This window comes from Heloderma suspectum, chromosome 1, assembly GCF_057233095.1.
Source record: "Heloderma suspectum isolate Gila_16-S chromosome 1, 16-S_ref, whole genome shotgun sequence".
Lineage (NCBI taxonomy): Eukaryota > Metazoa > Chordata > Lepidosauria > Squamata > Helodermatidae > Heloderma > Heloderma suspectum.
Window position 1 is genome coordinate 402,912,455 of NC_139458.1, and position 25,349 is coordinate 402,937,803.

The 25,349-nt window shown below is 44.0% G+C and overlaps 1 long non-coding RNA gene across 3 annotated transcripts in view; it reads left to right on the top strand.

Annotated features, from left to right (window-relative positions):
• LOC146360103 (uncharacterized) overlaps positions 1-25,349 on the top strand; it is a 109,256-nt gene that overhangs the window by 37,000 nt on the left and 46,907 nt on the right. The window contains exon 5 of one of the 3 annotated variants that reach the window (XR_014786934.1): positions 13,609-15,477. The exons of the other annotated variants lie outside the window; for them this stretch is intronic. This is a non-coding gene — a long non-coding RNA (uncharacterized LOC146360103). Of the gene's footprint in view, positions 1-13,608; positions 15,478-25,349 lie in introns of those variants that run through there. 3 annotated transcript variants of the gene reach the window in all.

The following is a 25,349-nucleotide window of genomic DNA, read 5'->3' on the forward strand; positions in this document are numbered from 1 at the left end:
AAGTCCAATGCTGTAAAGAACAATATTGTTTAGGAACCTGGAATGTAAGATCAATGAATCAAGGTAAGCTGGAGGTGGTCAAACATGAGATGGCAAGATTGTACATCGACATCTTGGGAATCAGCGAACTAAAATGGACAAGCATGGGTGAATTTAATTCAGGTGACCATCATATCTACTACTGTGGGCAAGAATCCCTTAGAAGAAATGGAGTAGCACTCATAGTCAACAAAAGGGTGGGAAAAGCAGTACTGGGGTACAGTCTCAAAAAAGATAGAATGATCTCAGTATGAATCCAAGGCAAACCATTCAACATCACAGTAATTCAAGTCTATGCCCCAACCACTGAGGCCGAAGAAGCTGAGGTTGATCGGTTCTATGAAGACCTACAACACCTTCTAGAACTAACACCAAAAAAAGATGCCCTCTTCATCATAGGGGACTGGAATGCTAAAGTAGGAAGTCAGGAAATCACGGGGATAACAGGCAAGCATGGCCTTGGTGTACAAAATGAAGCAGGACAAAGGCTAATAGAGTTTTGCCAAGAGAACACGCTGATCATAGCAAACACTCTTTTCCAACAGCACAAGAGACGACTCTACACATGGACATCACCAGATGGTCAATATCGAAATCAGATTGATTATGTACTTTGCAGCCAAAGATGGAGAAGCTCCATACAGTCAGTAAAAACAAGACCTGGAGCTGACTGTGGCTCAGATCATGAGCTGCTTCTTGCAAAATTTCGGCTGAAATTGAAGAACGTAGGGAAAACCACTAAACCATTCAGGTATGACCTAAATCATATCCCTTATGAATATACAGTGGAGGTGAGGAATAGATTTCAGGGATTAGACCTGATAGAGTGCCTGAGGAACTATGGACGGAGGTCCGTAACATTGTTCAGGAGGCAGCAATGAAATCCATCCCAAAGAAAAAGAAATGCAAGAAAGCCAAGTGGCTGTCTGATGAGGCTTTACAAGTAGCTGAGGAAAGAAGGGAAGCAAAAAGCAAGGGAGAAAGGGGAAGATATATCCAACTGAATGCAGAGTTCCAGAGAATAGCAAGGAGAGACAAGAAGGCCTTCTTAAATGAACAATGCAAGGAAATCGAGGAAAACAACAGAATGGGAAAGACTAGAGATCTCTTCAAGAAAATTGGAGATCTCAAGGGAACGTTTTGTGGAAAGACGGGCATGATAAAGGACAAAGAAGGCAGGGACCTCACAGAAGCAGATGAGATTAAGAAGAGGTGGCAAGAATACACAGAAGAACTATACAGGAAAGATCTTAATGTCCTTGATAGCCATGACAGTAATGTCCTTGATAGCCATGATAGTGCGGTCACTGAACTTGAGCCGGACATCCTCGAGAGTGAAGTCAAGTGGGCCTTAGGAAGCATTAGTAACAACAAAGCTAGCGGAGATGACAGTATTCCAGCTGAGCTATTTAAAATCCTAAAAGATGATGCTGTTAAAGTGCTGCATTCAATATGCCAACAAATTTGGAACACTCAGCAATGGCCACAAGACTGGAAAAGGTCAGTTTACATTCCAATTCCAAAGAAGGGCAATGCCAAAGAGTGTTCAAACTACCGCACAATTGCGCTCATTTCACATGCCAGCAAGGTGATGCTCAAAATCCTACAAGCTAGGCTTCAGCAGTATGCGAACCGAGAACTACCGGAAGTACAAGCTGGGTTTCGAAGAGGCAGAGGAACTAGAGATCAAATCGCCAACATTCGCTGCATCATGGAGAAAGCAAGAGAATTCCAGAAAAACGTCTATTTCTGCTTCGTTGACTACGCTAAAGCCTTTGATTGTGTGGATCACAACAAACTGTGGCAAATTCTTAAAGAGATGGGAGTACCAGACCACCTTACCTGTCTCCTGAGAAACCTGTATGAGGGTCAAGAAGCAACAGTAAGAACCGGACATGGAACAACCGAGTGGTTCAAAATTGGGAAAGGAGTACGACAAGGCTGCATATTGTCACCCTGCTTATTTAACTTATATGCAGAGTACATCATGAGAAATGCTAGGTTGGATGAATCAGAGGTCGGAATTAAGATTGCCGGGAGAATTATCAACAACCAATGCAATGAATATGCACTTGAGCACGCTCCGGGAGAGAGCGCAGGACAGGAAGGCCTGGCGTGCTATGGTCCATGGGGTCACGAAGAGTCAGACACGACTGAACAACAACAACAAACCTAAGGACGAATTGTAGGTTAACTGTGGGTTGTTTAATCCGCGATTAACCCATTGTATCCAGGGTCACACATCAAGAAACAATCTCCAATTGGGCTGATTGGAGGTTGATTATGCAAAGCAGAAGTGGCATGTGCCATGGCAAATTGTGGCTTAATTAACCCACAGTTTGCCACCATTATATGTGAACAAGGTCTACATCACAGACAGCCTCTGAACCATCATATCTTTCTCCATGACCTCCACAGCTAGTATGGAAGTCAGCACAAAGAGAGAGATGTTAACCCAGCAAAAGTCTGGAGGAGACTGAAGGATTTATATACACACTGCCAGCTTCTCCACTTCCTGGTCTTCTATTTACAAATAGACAGGTTGAACATAGGTGGAGATTCACAGCTTAACAATCCAATTGGGGGGGGGCACCCAGCACCCTAAGATTCTTGCAAAGCCACTTGTCTCTCTAACCTTCAGGGTGCCCTCAGGCAAGGTTTGTATGGCACCATTGCCTTGCCTCATCCACAGATGTTTACAGGGGATTCAGATTTAGTTTACAGGGGATTCTTCTACTTGTGTTTTCTTTTTCCTTAATGCAGAAAATCTGTTAAGGAGAAAAAGGCAGAACAGCTGCACAATGCCTTCGTAATTCTAGTGCTAGGAGGCCTCTGTTTGGCAGCACCCACAGTCTCATCTTGTCTTCATCAGACTACAGCCTTTCCTTTCCTTTCATGCTGCCAACCTGAATATCTCCAGCAGGAGGAAGGTGGGGGAAGAAAGATATATCCCCTTCAAAACCATCACTGGTTATTCCACTTATAATCAGGCAAAGGCCAGCCACTCAGAGCCATCAGGGCTAAACTTGTCCAACCAGTTTGACCCATTTCAACAGTTCTCCTTGTTTCAACCACAGAATCAGACTCTCAAAGGTCAGGCATCCCAAAATAATGGGCAAACGGGTCGACATGTGTTTCATTTCTAATGTGGCCCTGGAGGCATTAAAAAGCGCGCCTCGCCCTTGCAGATGCATGGGAGGAGGAGCTCAAGGTGCATAAGGCTATTTCTGCATGGCAGGGATGCAGAACCTTAGGCTTGGGGTCTCAATCTCACCCTCCGGGGTTCCCCCAAATGTTTGTACAGTTTTTTCCCCATTCTAAAAAGTTGAAATGCCTCCCCTAGGCTTAATGACTGGCAGTAAGAGTTAGAGAGCAATCCTACGGCCCCTAGACTATCCATAGGATAGTTCGGATTCCGGGATCTGGGTTCCAAGGTCCCCGTCCCCCCCGCTGGTATGGAGAAAGCTGTGCCGCCTGCCTCTCTGAGCTGCAAAAGTGACTTGGGAGAGGTGGGAAAGGGGGTGCTTCTGTGGGGCGGGAGGGGAGAGGACTGGGGAAGCAGGGATATGAACTATCCCCAGCCCTCCCCAGCCTCCTTTCCTCCACTTCCACAGAGCCCTAGCTAGGCTGGCAAAAGAATGAAGATCACCTCCATGCTCCTCCCACTCCGCATAGGATGCTGGTCAGCCTCTGGAAGTTGATGGGCATCCGGATAGGATCGCGCCCTTAAGCTAAAATATGCTGGTATTTTTGACCTTGCCCTTTTCGACCTTGCCTTCGGCCCACCCACTACTGGAACACAGCCCCTGAGAGCTTCTCCAAAATGGAATTCAGGCCTTAGGCTGAAAATTTTTAAAACCTGTTCAGATGATGATGATGATGGATTATTATTATGAAGCGGAAAACAATTATTTTAGAGCAGCTTACAGATCAATTAAAAAACAAGGCAGCCCCTGCCCTCTGCAGTCTAAAAGACATGACACAAAAGGAAAAGGGGATGAGGAGAGACAAGGAAAACAAACAAACTCAGTCACCAGTTCTTAAAGTTATTGTTCTTGTAACGGAGATGGAAACCCTCCGGACAGCCTGATACTTCCCCCTTACTCTCCAGGTCAGTTTCAAAATACTGATTGTGTTGTTGGTGGTGGTTGTTCAGTTGTTAAGTCGTGTCCGATTTTTCATGACCCCATGGACCATAGCACGCCAGGCCTTCCTGTCCTGCGCTCTCTCCCGGAGTGTGCTCAAGTTCATATTCATTGCATCGGTGATGCTATCTAGCCATCTCATCCTCTGCCACCCCCTTCTCCTTTTGCCTTCAATCCTTCCCAGCATCAGGGTCTTTTCCAGGGAGTTTTCTCTTCGCATTAGGTGGCCAAAATATTTGCTATTAAATCTATGTAAATCTATTTGTCACCTCCACTGTATATTCATAAGGGATATGATTTTGTTGTTGTTCAGTCGTTCAGTCGTGTCCAACTCTTCGTGACCCCATGGAGCATAGCACGCCAGGCCTTCCTGTCCTGTGCACTCTCCCGGAGTGTGCTCAAGTGCATATTCATTGCATTGGTGATGCTATCTAGCCATCTCATCCTCTGCCGTCCCCTTCTCCTTTTGCCTTCAGTCTTTCCCAGCATCAGGGTCTTTTCCAGAGAGTTTTCTCTTCGCATTAGGTGGCCAAAATATTGGAGCTTCAGCTTCAGTATCTGTCCTTCCAATGAGCACTCAGGGTTGATTTCCTTTAGGATGGACTGATTTGACCTCCTTGCAGTCCAGGGGACTCATAAGAGTCTTCTCCAGCACCACAGTTCGAAAGCATCAATTCTTCGGCGCTCAGCCTTCCCTATAGTCCAGCTCTCACAGCCATACATTACTACTGGGAAAACCATAGCTTTGATTAGACGGACCTTTGTCGGCAAAGTGATGTCTCTGCTTCTTACTATGCTGTCTAGGTTGGCCATAGCTTTCCTCCCAAGGAGCAAGCGTCTTTTAATTTCATGGCTACAGTCACCATCTACGGTGATCTTGGAGCCCAAGAAAGTAAAATCTGTCACTGCTTCCATTTCTTCCCCTTCTATATGCCAGGAAGTGATAGGGCCAGATGCCATGATCTTAGTTTTTTTAATGTTAGTTTCAAACCAGCTTTTGCACTCTCCTCTTTCACCCTCAACAAGAGGCTCTTTAGATCCTCTTCGCTTTCTGCCATTAGGGTGGTATCGTCTGCATATCGGAGGTTGTTGATAATTCTCCCAGCAATCTTAATTCCGACCTCTGATTCATCCAACCCGGCATTTCTCATGATGTACTCTGCATATAAGTTAAATAAGCAGGGCGACAATATGCAGCCTTGTCGTACTCCTTTCCCAATTTTGAACCAATCGGTTGTTCCATGTCTGGTTCTTACTGTTGCTTCTTGACCCTCGTACAGGTTTCTCAGGAGACAGGTAAGGTGGTCTGGTACTCCCATCTCGTTAAGAATTTGCCACAGTTTGTTGTGATCCACACAATCAAAGGCTTTAGCGTAGTCAATGAAGCAGAAATAGACGTTTTTCTGGAATTCTCTTGCTTTCTCCATGATCCAGCGAATGTTGGCCATTTGATCTCTAGTTCCTCTGCCTCTTCGAAACCCAGCTTGTACTTCCGGTAGTTCTCGGTTCGCATACTGCTGAAGCCTAGCTTGTATGATTTTGAGCATCACCTTGCTGGCATGTGAAATGGGCGCAATTGTGCGGTAGTTTGTGGATTTAACACCTTTATAATCACGTTGCTCAAATAATGTAAAAATTAACATAATACCATGATGGTGATTGTGCTAGACCTCTTCCATTAAAAAAAAAAAGACAGAAAAGCATTTTAGCGCTAGTTAAAAGACTAGTTAGAATAATAATAAATGGGATCATAAAATGATGCCCACAGCAAAGGTAATAATTATTGTGTGCTAATCATCAAATGGCCCCATGTTTCCCACAGCAGCTATGGTATGGAAAGAATCTAGAGGAATGTAAACATAGAAAAGGTGCAGTAATGTTCCCAGTAGTGTAGAAAGTCAATTGGAATTGCTGCTGTAGTTTACAATGGAAGAGCACTGATTGAATAGAACTAGGAGCCACCTGTCTGGAAGGAGGCCCTGTCCCTTAACTCTGTGGGACCTGTTCTGCAGGTTCTTGCTGTTGTGTGATAGCTCCAGAGAAGACAGCCTAAGATAATCTCACACCTGCTGGAGCCCAACAATATGTTGTGAGGGAAGCATAGGGTTCCCATGATTTCCATTTAACACTAATGAAGGGACTGGGGTATTTTCAGGGTAGAATCAGTGGGTGGGTTCAAAGCTTCCCCCAACCACAGATTTTTATATGAAAAAGTCCTCTAGGTCAGGGCTGGGCAGAAAGTAGATCTCCAGATGTTTTGGACTTCAGCTTCCAGCATTCCTGACCATTGACCACGTTGACAGGGACTTTTGGGAGTTGAAGTCCAAAACATTTGGAGATTCACCTTCTGCCCATCCCTGCTCTAGTCATTTAGGGCACAATCCTATACAGAAAAAAATCCTACAATTCCCAGTATTCCCCTGCCAGCATTCCCCCCTGACCAATTAGGACCCCGAAATCAGATGAACTTAGGTGGAAAATCCCCCTCCCCTCCTGGGCATTTGCAAAGGAGAATCAGTGGGGTCAGGAAAGGTTAATCCCCCCAGCCTCCCAATCCTCTTCTAGAAATATCCACTCTGCCCATGCATTTATTACCTCTGAAATGTGGGTTTGGGGGCCATGAGTTTGCGAAGAAAATGTCACATTAAGTTCTCATTCATGCTAAAAGGCTGTTTTGCTGTGGAAATGGGCCCATCCTGAAATACTAAAAAAAAGTCTTTGCTGTTTGGTAAGTTGTTTTTAACAATTATCTGAACAAAGACTTTTTGTGTCCTTTAAGAGAAAATTGAGGAAGTAAAGCATGACAAGTCAGCCAGGTTTAAGCTACAGAAAACAGGACTGAAATGTAAGCAATGGATTTGGACAAAGAAAGAATTTGGGTTTTGGCAAAGTCTGAGGTGTTAGGAGAATTTTAGGAGGAAATTCATAACTCTCCTGTACTCCCTTGAGTCATTGGGCTGTTTCATCCAGCAGCTGCATCACTTCAAGTGAAACACCAAGAGCTACAGAGTCTGGCTTGCAAAACACATTGAGCAAGAGTGAATAATGTCACTCCATAAGGTATGTCATGACATAGATCATCTCCTTTTTGAATTTCCAGAGGGCTAGCCGCGTTAGTCTGTTGCAGCAAAAACAAAGAGTGCTGTGGCACATTAAAGACTAACACATTTAGTCTGGCATAAACTTTCGTGGACTATAGCCCAATTCATCAGATGCATGGAGTGTTACCAAGAGCTTCAGTTTTTTCTAAAGTACATATGGTGGGGGTCAGAAGAAATTAAGGGCACAATCCCATGGCTGCTAGTCAGCAGCTAGACGGCCACGGGATTGGTTCCCAGGAACTGACCTCGGAACCCATGCTCCGAGAGAACTGCCTCCCCACCCCTGCCGCCTCGTAGGCGGCGCAGATCGTCCCCGTGCTCCGCGCTCGGAAGAGCAGCGTGGAGCCGGGAGAAAGGGGGCATTCCTGGGGGTGGGGCAGGGAGTTCGGAAGTACTGGTACGACACTTCCTATGTGTTGTCCGGCCTCCCCACCCTGCGCTCCGATGTCCCACGGCTAGACAGCCGAAATCGGCCGTCTAGCCATAAATGCAGGGCGGCTGGAGCGCAGAGGAGATGATCCCCTCTGGGCTCCTCCTGCCCTGCATTGGATAGGCAGTTGCCTCCAAATTCGGAGGCAGACGCCTATATGCATAGGATTCTTCCCTAAATGCAGGAAGTACCGACAGTGACAATCACATTATTAATGGTGATTATTCACAGTGCAGTTGTTGCTGTTAACGCAAACATTGTGACACTAGGTAAGCCAATTATTAAAGCAAGAGTGTAGGGAAGATTCATCCAAATGAAATCCATTGGTTTTCTCCTTCTTCTTTTCTTTACATGTTGCTTTCACAGTTCATGCAGATTTGGAATTCCTCCCAGTCAGCTGCCAATGTGCTGTGAAACAGGTTTTGGACTTCAGACAGAAACGGCCTAAACACACCCTTGTGTTAAAGGGGACTAAATGTCCTTCCTCATCGTCTGCCTTCTCATTGGTGAATTGGTGTGTAACAGTACTAGGAGGGTTTAATATAAAGCAGGGGTAGGCAGACTTAGGAAGCTGTGTTATACAGGTAGTCAGACCATTTAGTATTGTCTACTACGCTGACTGGGAGCAATCTCCAGGATCTCAAGCAGAGGTCTTTCACATCATCTCCTACCTGATCCTTTGAACTGCAGATCACACCTAGGATCTTCTGCAAACAAAGTATATCATACTCTGTCACAAAGCTATGCTCCCTCTCCAAATAAGACTTAAAGCCAAGGCTGTTATCAAGGGTAGGCATGGTTGGGCACCTGCTGAGGGCCCACACTTCAACAGGAGCCCCCTGACAAGAGCCCCCTGGACTTGCTCATCCCTTTCACCATAACAACATACTTCTTCACCTGCCTCTCACCCTAGCCCAGAGAATGGTGGTGGTGAGAAGAAGGTGTAGCAGATGCCACTGCTCACTTGCTCACTGGCTCTCTGTCTGCCACGAAAGCAAGTGGTAGCGATGATTAGAAAAATGATGATGAGCAAGAGCAGCTGGTAAAAATGGCAATGAGAAGGTAGACGTACTGAGGAAGGGGGCCCATTGAGGGTGCCTTGCCCAAGGGCTGTCAGAAACCTGAAGCTGGCAGTGCTAAGCCAGCTGGGATGTGAACCCACTGCAGTCAAACCCATTGCTCCCTGCTCCTCTTCGTTGAGTGTGTGGGAGGAAACAAAGTGTTTACAGGCCTCAGAACATGAGATGCCCCCTGCTCCGTTCGACTTGTCCTGGTTGATCATGCCTCCCATTACTTGGTGTCATGGATTTTAGGAAAAGCTGACTTTGCTTTATTGCACATGCTGGGAAGACACTTGAAAAACCGCTATCCCACCTCTATTAAAGCAATATAGTAGTAGTAGTAGTAGTAATATTAAAGCAAATGCTAAATATTAATTATAGATTATTAAGAATTTGAAAATGTAAATAAGTAAGAAGTATTTTATGAAATTGTATTAAAAAGAAAATAACACAAGCAGGCTCACAATGAATTCTGGGTAACTGGCATAAAAATAATGGCCAAGCTGGCCTTTATGATATCCAAAGCAAAAATGCTGATTTAAAGCCCTATCACTTGGGCCAAAACGTTATTTGACTAATGAACAGGTGCAAGACTGTATAATTCCAGGTCAAAAGTGTACTGAAAGTTTTTGCTTATCAATTAATGAACAAAAAAAATGTGTAAGGTATGCACATCAAAAAGCTTGATATATAGATGTCTAGGAAAAAAATGTACTCAGGTTTAATTTGGCAAATTTTGAGTAAGGAGTTATCTTCTCAAAGGTATAGTTCAAAATTGATCTTATCTAGCCTGAAAGGTGTACATGTAAGCCTTTTATGTATGTTCCAGTTTTTAAGAATGTTTAATAACAATGAAATAATTAAGACTGTGAGCCCTAATTTATGGGACAGCAGATCATATTAGCTATGAGGTAATTGCTACACAAAAAGGGTATAAATATGTGCTGATTTTACAATACGGGAGCATCTTCTTAGAAGTTCATCGCATGTGTGTACCTGTCAGCTGAATGTCCTATTCAGTATTGAATAAAGAGCTTAGTACTTAAAATGAGATCTCTCTTTTTTAAGCTATTAAGAGCTAAGGATCTTTAATAACGCTCTGTTTAAGAACAATACATGTTTTAATGTCAATATATGCAATAAATTTTGATGTTATGCTACAAGTATATTTGTAATAAAACACGGATCAAAAAAGATTTACCTGTACTAATTCGTGTTGATACAAAACCTAGATTGCAACCCATGAAAAAATCCTAGGTGTACACTTTATTTAGGATGAATCTACACATAGCAGTTATACCATTATCATACTGTTACCATAACTATTGGTGCCCACTGGTGTCATGTGTACCAGTAGTTATGATAATGGTATAACTGCTATGTGTAGATTCAGCCTTAGAAGTATTTAATCTGCTATTAGGTGGTAAACGAGGAGCTAAATGCTTCCAAAGTACTGCACTATAGACAGATAGCTCAAACAAAGTCCCTGAGGGCGTAATCCTATGGCCACTAGACAGTGGCTAGACAGCCATAGGATAAGTCGGTTTTTGGGAACCGACCTCGGAGCCCAAACTCCAAGGTCAGTTCCCAGAAAACTGTCTCCCTGCCCCTGCCACCTTGTAGGTGGCGAGGATCATCCTGGGCTCTACCCTTGTAAGAGCAGCATGGAGCAGGAGGAAAGGGAGCATTCCCAGGGGCAGGGACCTTGGAAGGACTGGAACAATGCTTCCTATGCATCATCCGGCCACTGCCCCCCACTCTGAAGCACTGAGGCTAGACAGCTGAAATGACCATCTAGCCGTAAATGTGGGGTGGCTGGAGCACGGAGGTGAAGATCCCCTCCGCACTCAGCCTGCCCTGGACTGGATAGGTGTTCGCCTCCGAGTTTGGAGGCAGCCACCTATCCCCATAGGATTGTGCCCTTAACTGTAACACTGGGTCATAGTTCAGTAGACCACATGCTTTGCACTCAGAGAATCTTAGAAGACCAAGTACTTTGCATGCAGTTCTACATAAATAAAATTCCAGCTAGTAGGGATGGGAAATATATCTGCCTGAGTCCTTAGATATCTGCATTCACTAGAAAACAAACTAGATTAATCAATGGTCTGAACTAGTAACACAGCTTCATATATACTTCATGGATTAGTTTGCTACCTTATCACTGATTATGATGAGATGGGCCTCCCATAGACCCATGGTCATATATGTAAGCTCACATCCTCTGCCTCCTGCACTCCTGTTGATTTCTGTACCTCTTTGGCAAAATCAAGGACACCTTGGAGAATGTTCTTTAATGGATCAAAAGTAAAGCTAAAATCCTGTGGACGTATCTGGGACTGCATTTGTTTTGCTGGATTGTCCGAGCTACGGTACAAACCTATTATTACTGTGACTGTTGCATTTCACTTAAAAAAACAAGGTTCCTCATACGCACTATAAAAGTGTCAATTATTCTGCCTCAGTGGCAGGATTTTGAATGAGTTCATGCACCACAAAATGGTCAGGAATATGTCATTTTTGCTGTATTCGGTGGTTTATGTCATCATTAAAAGTATGCACATTTCAGATCAAAGCAGTTCTTTTCTGACATGATGTACTATGTTTATTAATACAGTAACCTATTACTGTGGTGTCAGGCAGATGTTGAAAAATATATTAAGTCATTTACAGAACAATCCTATGCATGTTTATTCAGAAGTAAGCCCCACTATGTTCAGTGGTCATAGACTGATTAAGCAGTCAGTCTGCGAGCATCTAGAAAATAATAGATTGATTACTAAGAGTTAACATGGGCTTAACAGGAATAAGTCATGCCAGACCAGCCTTATCTCCTTTTCTGATGGAGTTTCTAGATTGATAGACCATAGAAATGTTCTGGACATAGATTGATAGACCATAGAAATGTTCTGGACATAGCATGTCTTGAATTCAACAAAACATTTGACAAGGTTTCCCATTATATCCTTGCTGATAATGGTAAAATGTAAGTTGGACAATACTACAATTAGGTAGATCCAGAGTTGACTGAGCAGCCATACTGAATGTGTCTGTTTGTACAACACAACAGCCCACTGTGGATTATTTAACCCATGATGAGGCTGCTGTGTGTGCAGCTGCCATTTTGGATATGCAAGCCCTGCTCAGGATCTGTCATGCCATGTGAACCTGGTGAGCATGGGTTATGTGAGGGTTAGCCCATGCTTAACACATGGTCTGTTTTAGGGTTATATGAGGGTGGTTTAACCCTTGCATAACCCATGCTCACTAGGGGTGCATATGCAACCTGGAGCCCACGGGTGCCACAGCTCAGTGAGCTGTGGTGTGTCACTGTGGTTCTATGAGCTGTGGTGTGTCATTCAAACCCATCAGTGAGTGCTAATTAATGGAGGGAAGTCTCAAGTGGAATGCCACCAGGCTCTGCTCTAGGGCCTGTGGTGTTTAAACATTTTTATAAATGACTTGGACAAGGATATAGAAGGGTTACTTATTAAATGTGCAGATGACATGAAGGTAAGAGGGACAGCCAACACAACTGAAGACAGAATCAAGATTCAAAAGAATCTAGACTGGAACACTGAGCCAAATCTAACAAGATGAGATTCAACAGCGATAAATGTAAAGTCTCACATTTAGGTACAAAAAATCAAAGAAATAAGTATAGAATGGGGGAGACCTGGCTGGGGAGCAGTACATGTGAAGAGGACCTAGGTGTCTTAGTGGATCATAAGCTGAATATGAGCCAGCAGTGTGATGGGGCAGCTAAGGAAGTTAATGCAGTCATTGGCTGCATTAATAGAAGTATTGTCTCCTGATCATGGGTAGTAATAGTTTTGCTCTATTCTGTGTTAGTCAGGTCGCATTTGGAGTTCCGTGTCCAGTTCTGGGCACCCAATTTTTAGAAAGGCATTGACAAGTTGGAGTATGTCTAGAGAACAGCAACCAGGATGGAACCCAAATCTTATGAGGAACAGTAGAAAGAGCTGTGTATGCTTAAACTGGAGAAGAGAAGATTAAGGGGGGACATGATAGCGGTGTTCAAATATCTGAAAGGCTGCCCTGCAGAAGATGGAACAGACTTGTTCTCTGTTGCTCCTGAAGGCAGGACTAGAACCAACCGGTAGAAATGGCAAGGAAACAGATTTCTGCTTAATGTTAGGAGAAATGTCCTAACATTGAGAGCTGTTCAGAAGTGGAAGAGATTGCTTCAGGACATGGTGGGTTCTCCTTCTCTGGACGTCTTTAAGCAGAGGCTGGATGGCCATCTGCCAGGGATACTGTGGCTGAACCCTGCAGTGGGCAAGACACCCTCAATGCCCACCCCAGTCAGCCCACGCCCTCACTGCCAGTGTTGCCAGCTCCTCTTCCTCATAATTTCTGCTTGCTTGCCAAGTAGAGAGCCACTGGGCAAGCAAGCAGTGGCAGCTGCCATGACTCCTTCTCTCTCCACTACTGCTTGCTTGCTCACTCCCTCTGGGCCAGAGTGAGAGGTGGGTGAACAACAAGTAGGTTGCAAGGCTGAAGAGGAGGAACAGGTTGATGGGGACTCTTCTCAGTGGGCTCCCTGATAAGGTGTGGGCCCTCAGCAGTTGGCCGACCATACTGACCGTGCCCCAGATTCAAGTCTCTCTTCCATTCCATTTTCCCTAAGTCCAACATCCATACCAGTCTCTCCAATAGATACACATCCTTGACCCCAGCAAATCCAACATAATTTTTTACCAGAATCCTGATCCACTCAACCTGTAATGTTTACATCCCCAGTTGTGTGAATAAGGCCTTACAGATTTCCTGTGTTTCAAACTCTGGATAAATGGAATCTGTCATTTCAGCACCGCTTTGTAAATGTAACTGAAGATCTTAACAAAGGTCGCATTTGTAGAGATGCAGCAGAAGAGTGACAGGCCAAACTGCTGCCTCAACATTTGTTTACATCATGGGCTGTATTCAGCTGTGACCCAAGCAGCCACAACTCCTCCTTAGACTGAATTCGAGATTCATCTGCCGGCAGCTGAAGATGAATTCAACCACATATGCTGAGCATTGAAATAACTGTGGTTTCTCTCTGATTCAAAGCCAACTGTAAATATGATTGCCATCTCTTTTTTTATGAACAAAAAGCAATGACTGTGTCAAGCTACTAGAAGAAATGCAGAAGTAAAACCTCTAAGTGCAGATAAATATACGGTGTGAGAAAGTGGCCCAATGTATTTTAAAGCCAACTTCTCTGTCAGAAATGTGAAAATGTATTTATTCTATCATAATACTCATAACCACTCTATGAAAAAAAAACCAGTATTGTTTCACATCCCTTACTTTCTCAAGCAGTAGATGCTTTCAGGTCAAGCTTTACAGAATCAGATTGCCTTGTGAGAAAAGAGCATCAGAAACTTGGGCATGCTTGTAATATCTGCCTAGGTACAAATATATATGCTGAACAGAGAGAAGCAGGCAGCCACCCAGTACAATGGCCCCATAGCATCACACATGCACGCGTGCACGCACGCACGCGCACACACACAACAAAAGCAGACACAAATTTGCATAAAATGTGCATGTGCTAGTTTCTAAATGGTTTAAAGTTCTAATTGTAAGTCACCTTGGAATCTCTATTTGGGCTGAAATGCAACTTATACGTTTATTCATAAATAAAGAAATACAGATGAAAATTTAGAATTACAATAATTGAAATAGAAATACAGTACAACTCACCATAGTGAGGAAGACTGTGACCAGGTGACCTGTGTGCCCTGTTCAGTCTGCTGTTCCAGTGCTCACTGTTGATGGGCAACTTCAAGGCCCCTGCTGATTCCCATCTTCTCACGATTCTTTATCTTTTAACTGGACTTGCACTGGACAGCCCTTCGACTAGAGGATGTCTTCCAACAGGCTGTCCTCTGACAGCCCATCAACTAGAGGACTGTACTTTGTAAAGCAGGATACGTGGCCACCCAGCAGACAGTGCCAGTCTTGAAACAGGTTCAGTCCCTTGTAGCAGGGATGCAAAAGCTGTTCTAGCCCGAGGACTGAATTCCATTTCAGAAAAGCTTTCAGGGGCTGCATTACAGTGGTGGGCAGGACTGAAGGTAAAAGTGGCAGGGCCAAAAATATTAGCATATTTTAGCTTAATGCTCTTGCTGCCAGGAAGTAAGCCTTAGGAGAGGCATCTCAACCTTTTAGCGTGAGGGAAAAACAGCACCAAAGCTGGGAAAGTCAAGGAAAGGGTATGGGGCTAATGGAAGGAGCATAGCTATCTGGGGAACTCCAGAGGGCCAGATTTGGACCCTGGGTCCGAGGTTCTCCTGCCTTATAGGTAGCATTGCACCCTTGAAGCTCCTCAATACATCTTGGCTGCCAGTTGCAAAAATCCGTCTTCCGTCTCTTTCTCTGACCAGCCTCAAACTGCAAAAACTGTTTTGTTCAGCTTGCATCAATGTAGGGATATGTGAAACAAATCCCAGGAACCAAGGCCATTACGCCAGGAAATGCCATTTTACATGAACAAAGTGAGATTGATGATTGATTGATTGATTGATTGATTGATTTACTGATTGATAAGACAAACAGCATGCTTACCAAGTATTATGATACCTTGGGTAAAAAGCCAGTTTATATGTTTATAGTGATACACCATTTGCATGCTTTGTTAAATGCACAAATAATGGCTGATTTGTAACATAAATTAGCCCTAAGGGCCAAACTGTATTGTGCTTTTGCCATCTCTCTTTAGCATTAAAGTTGTAAAAAAAACAGCAATCCAAGAATCAATTGCTGTACAATAATAACAGCAACAGTAATAATAAGCGCAGCATTATGGGGAGGGGCCATAAGTGAGTGGCATGCCTTGAAATAGGTTTGTGGAGGCCCTTGACCCTTTTTAAAATGGAAGCACTTGATTACCAGGTTATTCTACCTAACATACTGGGGTGCAGCGTGAACTGGTAAGCAGTTCCATGGTTCAAAAACCATGAAGAAGTCATCCAACAGCAAAGGCCTTTCCTATCCTGTATTATTATATCTTTATGTATGGTGAGCTTGTTTCAGTTGGGTTCCTCCCCTACAAAAAGTCTATTTTGTCCCATCAAAGTTTTTGAGGCCACTAAATATTTGAGACCTTGGACACACATCTTACCCACTTGTTGGAAAAAAAAGCTATAAATGGGTATGAGGTACATGTTTTACATGTATAAAGTCCAAGGTTCAATTAGCAAAGGGGTAGGGAACCTTCTTCAGCCCAAAGGCCAAATTCCAATCTGGGGAAGGTACTGGGGGTGAGGGGTGGGAAGGAGGCACATGCCAGCCATGGGCAGAGCCAAAGGCAAATTGGGAAGGCCAAAAAATATGATTCTTAAATTCCAAGAACACAGCATCCTATGCAGGACTATTCAGAAGAAGGAATACCAAATATCTGCAGCTTGCCCACCCCGATACAGAAGTCCCTCACCATTCAGAAATAGCATCCCAAATTCCAAGACAAAGTATCTCAAAATTCTATGCATGCCTACTCAGAAGTAGCGCTTGAAGATATCTGACCCTCCACTGCAAATGTTACCATAAGGAATATTATCCCAATTAAAAAAAAAAAAAAAGGAGTGGGGGGAGATAAAAAAAAAAAATCAAATTCCAAATTGTCATCCCTGCCTCCCATCTAAAATAAATCATTGACTCTGTCAGTTAATTTACTCATTCATATAACTTTACCAAGGGAGAACATGAAGCTGCAGTGGCATCTCTGAAGAATACAGGAGTCCTGATGTGGCTTTGGAAAGCAACAACGAGTTCCAGAAAGTAACAAATGTTGCTGGACAATATTGGAGCACTCCAGAAATCCAGAAATGTCAAGAACAGGCCAGGAAGAATGCCGGAACATTCACAAACAGCACAGATCGCATTCTAGCAAGTAGATTCCAAAGGCAAGGTCAAAGGGAGCATGGCATTGGTAAAGGAGCATGGCGCCCAATTTGCACAGCTTCACAGGCTGTATTGGGGAGCCTCACAGGCTGGATTAGGCCTGCTGTTGGCCAGAGCTCCCCATCCCTTGAAGTATTTCATGGAACAGGACTAGGAAAGAGCTCTGCCCTAAAAGTTCGTAGTCAGAGAAGACAGTATTGCACTAACCGGACCAATGATATAGTACAAAGGAGCACCAACCCCCCGCCCCTTATACTATGTGCTTTCAGTTGACTTGCACAGTAGATCACAGTCCTCTATACTAGTGCTTCCAATGCTAGTAAGAGCGGTAGCACTGCACTGATGAAAAAACAGTTATTCTCACCTAAATAAGGACATTGGTTTCTTTCTGGTTTAAAAATAATATTAGCCACATTATTTTTTTATTTATTACATTTCTAATCTGCCCAATAACTAATGTTCTCTCATGACCATTACAAGTTTCAGAACACTAAATGCACAGAAATATGAAGTTAATGGGGCTGTAACAACATGTAACAACACCCCACCGGTTGAATGATCAATGGACCGACGTGCCCGAGTGGGAGAAAGTGGGTGTGCTGCCTGCAGTGCCCCCGCCTCTTCCACTTTTACCGCACAACCGATGATTGGCTCCTTCGCAGGTTGCGCAAGGTGACATCTGAACCCAGACCAATCGGCTGTTTAGTCCCTAAACAACCCAGCAGTCCGGGTTCGGACATCAGACTCCGCACCCTATGAAGGAGTTGGTTGTGGGTTGTGCGTAGTGGGCATGCTGCTTGCACACACGCCACTCATCCCCGCTTGAATACCAGTTGCTGGGGAATAGGAGTGGGAGGGGTTAAATTGTTCTCATGTCCTGCTTGTGGGCTTTCCCTGGGATCTGATTGGCCACTGTGACAACAGAATGCTGGACTAAATAGGCCTGTGATCTGTTCCAGCACAGCTCTTCTTTTGTTCTTATTATTCTATATCTAGCAGTATCCATAATAAGGTGTTATGAGTCATACTGTCCCCCTAGGTCGAGTACAATGGATATTTTAATATGCCCATTACAGCTGCTGTTTCCTAAAACTGGCCTTGACATTCAAGAGGAGTAGCCATGGTTAGTCTCTTGCAGGAAAAAGAACAAGACAAGTCTTCAGGCCTTAAAGGGCTTTTCTACACAAAGCATTTATCATGCACTCATCATTCCCTACTCATGGCTGTTTACGGGTTCTTTAGAAAACGTCATAACCCTCCAGTTTTGCTTCTGTGTCTAACCGGCACTTCCAGCGAGTTTTTTGTAGAGCAGGGAAAACGTGGCATTCAACCATGAAAGTGAAAGAAAGCACAATTTTCTCTTGTGTATTTGCGGTATTCTGATGTACCACAGTGCCACTTAGAGGTTATATAGCAGGGAAAATCAGGGAAGGAAGTAATCCTCATGTAGTCCTCGGATCTCAGTTCTGTGACAGAACTGAAAGTAGATACAGTGGATTAACAGCCGATTAACAGCCTTGTGTAGAAAAGCTCTTTGACTAGCAAAGTTATTATGGCAGAAAGTTTTGTGGGCCAGAGACAACTTCAATGGTTGCATGAAGTAGCCCTTAAGAGAGAGAGAGAGAGAGAGTGAGTATACAGTCAGGGGGCTGGACGGGCTACTGTGTGAAGGAGGGGGCGAGGATGTTCACTGCTGTCAGTGTAGTTGATCCAACATAAATCTGGATCCAACCCATCCTGGGTAAAAAGAATGTCCCCACCCCATCCCTACAGCCACAAGGTTCAAGCAATGCAAAAGATAGCTATAGGTATCCTGAGTCACTCACCTACCTTCAGGGCATGATGCAGCTAAAACTGGTTTGCCCAGTCTTGTAGTAGGCCCCACTAAGTAGGTAATATGGGCAAAGAGAGTTGAAAGGAGTAATTTGTTTGACAGGTGGGATTGTTTAGAGTTTTTTGGAGAGCAGATTAATTTTAGATTTCTTGTGGGGACAAGACAAATGTTGCTTTGGGACTAGTACTGCCAGGTTCTGAACCCCTATACTGATTGCTCAGCCCCTCCCTTTGTAAATAAATTATTACAAAGTAAGACAGCAGAAGCCTCTGGTGCTGTATCATCCACAGGAAAAACTGACCATGTAATGGTTTGTTTCAAACATCCCACTGTTCGGAAAAAGGGAAGTGCAGAACAATAGATGGTTCCCTCATGCGATTTCATTTTGCCATGCATAGGAATTCAGCCTGTATAGGGTTATAAGGGTTTAGATCATGTTACAAACCTGGGGGAGGTCTTCTACCAGCTTAGAGAGTTGTTGGCATGAAGCATTTGATAACAATCAACTTTCATCACTTCCTTCCTTAAACTGTACGGTTGCTGTACAGCAGAGAAACTTCGCAAAAGCAATGGGGTGGGGAGAGTTTGAATAATCTTTGCTATAGTGTACAGTGAATATACCACAGAGTTCTATAAGGTGGCCCAGTTCAGTGCCATGGCCAAACCATAGTTTGGCCATTGGGAATATCTTCCTATGGGCTTATGTGCTCCTCCTGTCCCTTTCTTCCTCCCTTTGCTACCTCTGGTTCCTTCTCTGGTTCCCTGGTTCATAACAACCATGGTTCACTGTGATGTCTGAGTTGAGTGAACCACAATTTTAACACACTAACCAAAAGCCACAATCTGAGATCTACTTCAAAATATAGGAACATAGGGAGCTGACTATTACTTATTTATTTGATTTATACCTTGCCTTTCCACCAAGGAAATGGTGCTCAAGGTGGCTAACAATAATAAAACCAAGATTTAAAACAAAAATGAAATAATCATTTGGATAAAATAGTGATAAAACAAATACATTAAAATCACAGTTAAAAAACACAATAAGAACAGAATAAGAACAGCACCCAACCCAACAGACCAGCTTACATGCCAAAGGCCTGCTTGAAGGCTTCTCCACATGGGGCTTTTATCCTGAAATGGAGACTGGTTACTCATGGAAGTTTGTGGCTCCTTTACATGATACTGTCAACCTCCAGCCCCTGTCCCATAGTTTCTGACAATTTCCATGGTTTAGTTTGAAAGAGAAATGAGTTAATAAGAAGAGATGGTTTGAATCAGTTTGGATTTGTCTGTGTAAAGAGGAAGTGGTGCTATATGAAACATATAGAACTCACAGATAAAGGGAAAAGGTGGTGGGGAGGGAATTGCATGTAAAGGGCAAATCTTAATCCTGCAAAGAATTCGAAAGCAGAAGCCCCAGTAAAATTTCAGGATAAAAAGCCTCTGTGTGGAGACACTCTTTGTCTGTCGGGGGAAAGACAGTCTGGTTGATATTGACTGGGAGCAGTTCTCCAGCTTTTCAGGCAGGCGTTTTTCCAGCCCTACCTGGAGAAGCTGGGAGTTGAACCAGGATCTCCTGCATGCAACGCCTGTGCTCTACCACTGAGCTATGGTCACTGCATATTCTCAGTTTGACCATCATGGTGAGCTATGATGATTGGAACTCAGAAAGTACAGAAGGGAATCGGTGTATGGGAGCGAAGTGGGGAGAGCCTGATTCTGCAGCAGCAATTCTAACCACGCCGGTGGATCAGAACCGGAAGAAGCTAAGGTTCAACTGACTACCAGCGCAGCGCAATAGCAGAATGATATATCTCCTTGAGGACTGTGCTGCCCAGCTGCGTATGCACATACAAGCTGTAGCCGCAGCCCGGTCCACATTGTGATTATTATTCAACAGAACACACAATTAAGCCTGACTGCCAAAGAGGTGTTTACCGTAGCTGTGGATAACTCACAAATAAGCATAGGTCTTAGTCCAGCCTGCTCAAGTTGTGACCAGCTATGCCAAAGGCATCCCACAGCCATATAGGGCAGCCCATCAGGGGGCTCGATAAACCGTATGTTTTGCTGCCTGCTTGGCAGTGCACTGCTAAAACCAGAAGGTGAGCTGACAAGTACCAGGCTGGCAGACTGGACATGGTGTGGCTTGTAAGTTATGCAGCCCCATCTCAGCAATTAGGATCATAGAACCATAGGGTTGGAAGGGGCCTACAAGACCATCGAGTCCAACTCCCTGCTCAATGCAGGAAGCCTGATTCCCAGGCGGTCTCCCATCCAAGTACTAGCCAGGGCTGACCCTGCTTAGTTTCCCAGATCAGACAAGATCAGGTACATCCAGCCCTTTGCCCGCTATGTCTTGTTTCTCAGTGGGTAGCCTGCTAGCCACATCCAGCCTGCTGAACCTTTATAACCCACGCTGCACATTTCTTCTCCCTCCCCTGCAGTCAGCCCATCTATTTATTTTCTGGTTTTGGTGACAGCTGGAATTCCACTCCCAGGCACCATGGGTTGGACCCAGATTTAGGCATGTACAACTGGTCTGGCAGAAGCAGAATTCCCTGCCCACTCCTCCCCTGAAAATGCTACATAGAGGGTGAGGGGACCCTGCTGGAAGGGGTGAGCTGTGGTGTGGGGATCCCCCAAAATCAGTTGGAGGTGTAACCCCCATGAACTGGTTGGTTTAGCCCAATACGGGTGAAGTCATGCACGAGAGAGTAAGGAGGAAAACAGTCAGCTTGTTTTGCAGTGGAGCTGAATAATTATGAGTTCTCATCATCTTGTCTAGAGTAAATTGAAATGATATATGTGTGTGGTTAATATGCAAGGGGGTGGGAAATTAATTTTTATATCTCTGGTATTTTTAGTGTTTGCGTTGTTACTGCAGGCCTATGACCTTCGTGCTGCAATTTATAAGTTGCCATTTGCTTTTGTGCTGTTGCTTTGGAATTAAAGCTTTCTGCAGAGGAATAACTGAAGTGTTCAGCACCTTGGTGTACCAGAAGAATATTAGAGTGACTAATTGTAAAGTTTTGCAAGTAGAACATAACATATTTTCCTTTTGGACTAAGAGGGACTATTGTTTGTATCATTATTGTGTTAACAACCTACTCTATATTTATATTTAGATATGTTTGTTTTATATATTTATATTTATTTATATACTTTATATGTAGACTATATTTAGCTCTATATAGCCAACTATTGTATTGTTTAATGTATAACTGTGGTTCTAACTAAAGAAAGTTTGTTTAATTCAAATCCTTGCAGGTTTGATTCCAGCTAAGCCCTATAGGACCTACACAGGCAGAGGCTACAGAGGCACCTTCCCTGAGCAAAGCTCTGTTGTCCACAGAAAGCAGAGCCTGAATCCAACCCCATGACCTAAGTCGCACATAACACTAACTCATGGTTTAGTTTAACCACGGTTGATCCATTTTTTGTTGCCCTATCCAGGGTTCGTCTGACAGATGACCAAACAAACCATGGTTTGTTTTCTCACTCCCTGAGTTGTTGGTTTCCCTCTTCCTTCACCACTCTCTTCCTGTATCCCATATGCCCTTGTGGCACTGTGGTATCGGCATGTAGAATGTCTGGGTTTGTTTGTTTTTACCCTTCTTGCCTACCAACTCTGTAGCCTGGTGAAACAACCCATGAACAACCCACAGTTCTGGATTCACGTGTAATGACAACCCATGGTTTAAACAACCCAGAGTTCACAACCCAACAACAAATTATGGCTTGTTAGCGCAGCTGGGTTTGCACATCACGACAACCCAGATTTCAACAACACGCGCCATGGATTAGCACTACGCACAGACCCAGCCCATGTGTTTGTATGATATTGCACATGGCATGGTCAAGCATGTGTACCTGTAATGGCACAGACCAGCAGGGATGTGTAATAGGTAGTGGCCCCCAGGGTGTCAGGTCAAGAGGCTTGTCCTATAGTTTAATCAATGCCATATGTAAGCCCTTCCTTTGCTAAAACAAATTTTGCAGGAGTTGGAGCAGCCCCTATGACGAAAATCAGTGTTGGAAGAAACCCTAATTGGCTTTGCACTCTACCATTAAAGGCTTGCCTATTTTGCAACACTAATAATTTTTTGACACCAGAAAAACTGACGAGCTTGGTGCAGCACTGGCAAGTGAGGCAGTCAGGGCGTTGTGGTTCAGAGCAGCAGCACCATTATCTACTTGCCTGTGGTTTCATCTGACATAACTATGAAAAACATGGTTTGTTTTTGCTAGGCTTTTGCATGGAAAGCTCACTCAGCGCACGTATGTATCTGTAGGCTGGATACCAGCTGTCGTTTTACTTCCTTGCATTGGTTTTCTCGTATAACATGTCTATGGGTCTGTGGCCATAATAAAGGAATTCATTAATTTTACTTTGTTTTCTTCTTCTTTCGTTTTATTGTTGTTCTTATAACCCACTTTGAAACTTCTTGGAATTATAATGGAGGATATTTTTACAAATAAGTCAACAAACAAGATACCTGATTTAAAGAACCATTTTGATTACAGTTTACTCTGTCCGCGTGCTTGCTAAGTAACTGATAGCCATTTCCTTTAGCCACATTAGTGTGAAAGGGCATGCATATGTTTCTGAGAAAGCTTTCTGTTCATTTATGTTTCTCTGCAAGCCCCCGGGAACAGAAGTGTATGAGCAAAAGGATAGTGGGGACTCGGACTGTTAGGAATGTTCCTCTTTGCCCACTAGATTTGGGCTGCAACTACATACACATCCTTACCTGGGGGTGAGTTCCATTTGAACGTAGTGGGACGTACTTCTGTTTAGACATGTATAAGATTGCACCGTCTCTGCATTTGTCTACCTACTCCAATGATACAAGCAGTCTAATCTGGCTCAGCTTCCTTTTGTATTTTCCAGGAGCCTGATAGAAAAAGACTCGCTAGGGAAATAGGGCCATGACAAACCAGGTGGCTGAGCTAGATCAAGGAGACCGAGCCATACATTAGCAGTGGGGACAAGAATAGTGGTCAAGAAATGTGTCTGCATTTGAGACAGTGTTCTACAGCAGCAAGCAAAGGAAGACAAGGGCAATAGTAGATGGGCAGATACAGATGGAAGCATTCTTCATTAATTCATCTCCAGCTTTGCTAATATAAAAACAGCTATGTTTCTATTTACGTTTGTTCTCTATTTTACAAGGAATCTGTGTGTGTTAATTAAAACACTGGAGACAGATTTGGGTAGCAGCTGGATTGTATATTTTTTTTAAATGGGAATCTGCCATTGTGTGTCTCTTTGCCCCAGCATCTGTAGGTGTAACCTGAAGCCAGCACAGCCCCTAGTACAGCCTAATAAAAATAATAAAAGTTTGCAATAATGTGCAAGCTTTTCGAGTTCTCCATAACTAGATGGCTTAAAGTCTGATGAAGAGTCCTGGAGAGCTTGAAAGCTTGCACATAATTTTGTGATATTTTGGTTGGTCCTAAATAAAGGTATTGCCGTAAATGGCTGCATTTAGGCTAATCTACCAGCTTTACAGATGCAAATGGCACCCACTACGCCATTTGCGTCCAGAGACTTACTTACAGCGATACGGCATGGCAATGGCTGCCGGCCATATCGACATTCGCCAGTGATCTGGAGCTGGTGGCCAGCTCCACAGGACTGACATGGAGCAGAGCCTGGACAGATTCCGGGGGGAGGCAGAGGTGAGTGTTCCATTCTGCCACAGACTCCAGGGGGCTGGATTCTTTAGAATCCGGCCTCATTGTAGTCCGTGGTGGAATTCTCCGCCATCCCTAAACAGAAGAGATGCTTTATTTGTTCTTCTGGAACACAGACTAGGCCTCCCTTCTTGAAACTCCACCCACCAACCCACCTCCACACAGGTCTTGTTACTTCCAGAAACCTCTCTGGTTTTCTGGACCCCCACAGACACTTCTTCCACTAGGGGCTGCTCTTAAAGATACATGAAACATAAACTGACTTTGTTACAGAATGAAACTAAACCTAGTAGCACAGTCTCCAGAAATTCTCACTGGGTGGGGAAGTGGAAGTGCATGTTGTTATGAAACAGTTCGCCCCGGCAAGGAAGTAAGAGAGTTCTGAGAAGCTGCCAGCAGATCCAATGGCGGACATTCAAGTTCTGCCAAGGCAGGAAATTTATATTTAAGGCTCCCCAGCTTTTCAGGAGGTCGCTCTGGGAGCTAATAATGGCACCCGAAATGCACAAAGCCTTGGCAAAAGAGGAGGAAAGTCTACTGACTCCCAGATCTCAATACCTGAGTTTTGTTCCTACATACATCCTTGGCACTGGTGCTCTGGGTGCACCTGGTACCCAAATCCTATTGTGGGCGTGTTGCCTGAGTTAATGAAAATGCCAATATACTAAATGTAAATGCTGATTTAAAAATTGCCCACTGCTAGTTAGTGACCTAATCAGGGCAAGGGGGGGGCACAAAGAAGGAAAATCCCAACCCAACATAGCCAAATAGAGCTGTTTAGCAAGCTGCCAAAAGTACAAGCTGTCTGGAGTCTTAATAGGCTAATCCGTCAGCACACAACAAATAATTTGGGATGCTGATTCCACCTAGGTCCAACTCAACAGCCAGGAAGTGTGTGGGATCCTGTTTGACTATCAGTCACCTAAGGGACTAGTTCCGCTATGGTTCAGAGCAAGGTAGATGAAAATAACTGGGGACAGAAACTATACAACACTGTCAGCAAGAGTCTTAATTAAGGTTTTTTAAAGAACAGATGGATAGCCTATGGCAGAAACGTGTTTATTTTATTTATTGTATATCACCCTCTGTACCGCTAAGTTCTCCTTATCATCATCATCATTCAAT